The sequence below is a fragment of the Pelodiscus sinensis genome, chromosome 1 (genome assembly GCF_052426305.1).
Source record: "Pelodiscus sinensis isolate ZL-2025 chromosome 1, ASM5242630v1, whole genome shotgun sequence".
Classification (NCBI taxonomy): Eukaryota; Metazoa; Chordata; order Testudines; family Trionychidae; genus Pelodiscus; species Pelodiscus sinensis.
In genome coordinates, this window is record NC_143052.1 from 158,790,044 (window position 1) to 158,791,354 (window position 1,311).

The 1,311-nt window shown below is 42.8% G+C and overlaps 1 protein-coding gene across 5 annotated transcripts in view; it reads right to left on the bottom strand.

Moving 5' to 3' along the window:
- CBLB (Cbl proto-oncogene B) overlaps positions 1–1,311 on the bottom strand; it is a 201,963-nt gene that overhangs the window by 132,027 nt on the left and 68,625 nt on the right. The window lies entirely within an intron of this gene.

The window sequence follows — 1,311 nt, forward strand, 5'->3', positions numbered from 1 at the left end:
GGCCACTGGATGCCGGACCACCGGAGTTTTACTGTAGTCGCTTTGGTTTTTTATATTTTGACTGAAACATACCAGAAATTATAAATCAGTGTTTCCATAGGGACAAAAAAATTCACAAAACACGGCTACTACCTCTGAACACAGAACAACTTTTGTGGGGCAATGGAGCTTCCTATTGACATCTGATAGCTGAACATTCAGAGTTAGGAAATTTTTATGTTCCAAAAATTGCTTTATGTGGTCTTTTGATTTATGTGCAATAAAAAGATATCACTGAACAAAATTCTGAATCACTTTAGTCATTATTCCAGTGCTAAATTAACTTCTGAAACCTAAAAAAAAAGCTGACCTTTAAAAATCTACTTTTTTATTACACACAAAAGAAATGCAAAGCAACACCAGCAGAACTGAGTTGAGGTATATAAGACAAATGCATGGGGGGGAGGGGAGAAGAGGAACTATTTCTAAAGTTGGGCTCTCAAGTGGGTAGAATTTTCCATTTATTTCTTCTCAGTGATTGACATCTTGAATTTAGGAAGGATCTCAAGTCTGATCTAGATTGACTGAAAAAGGCAGGGCTGGGAGGTAAACAGCTGCTACGTAGCCACTACGGCTTAATCTGAACTTAAATATACCTATGACACTCAAGGATGTGACGTGCTTACCAGAAGCAGTGGAATGTCCTCCATCTGGCTCCTAAGCAGAGGCACAGCCAGAGGGCTCTGCACACTGTTACATGAGCAGGCATTGCCCTCACAGCTCCAATTAGCCATGGTTCCCAGCCAATGGAAGCTGCAAAAGCCAGCACTTAGAGCAGGCGGCAGTGTGCAGAGCCTCTGGCTGCATCTACGTAAGAATATGCGAGAGCAAAAATGTGCTGCTACTTCCAAAAGTCACACACAGCTAAGCAAGCAGTGAACATGCCTTAGCCTCGCTGTGCCACAGACTTCTAACAGCCCACCCAGGTCTCTAGACAGGACTAGTCATTCCAATAGAAAATTAGGCACCCGGGAACCCCAGGAATGTGTGACAGAAGAAATTGGCAGCTTACTCACATTTTTTTCAATGTATTCAATGGCATTGGGAAACAATTCCCTTCAAATCTCCTTGAGGCTTGGAGAGGAGTCTAAAACAAGTGCTTTGTTTGAGTAAAGATTCCTGAAGGAGTAAAAGATTCCAGAAGGACAGATGCTGACTCCAGAATGTTTGGCTCCATGATATAGAGAGTGGAACAGGCCAAAGAGAAACTGAAAGATGGCTAGTGATCAAAAGGAGAGTGAAGCTAAGTGCTTAGGGGGAGGGTGGGGGTGG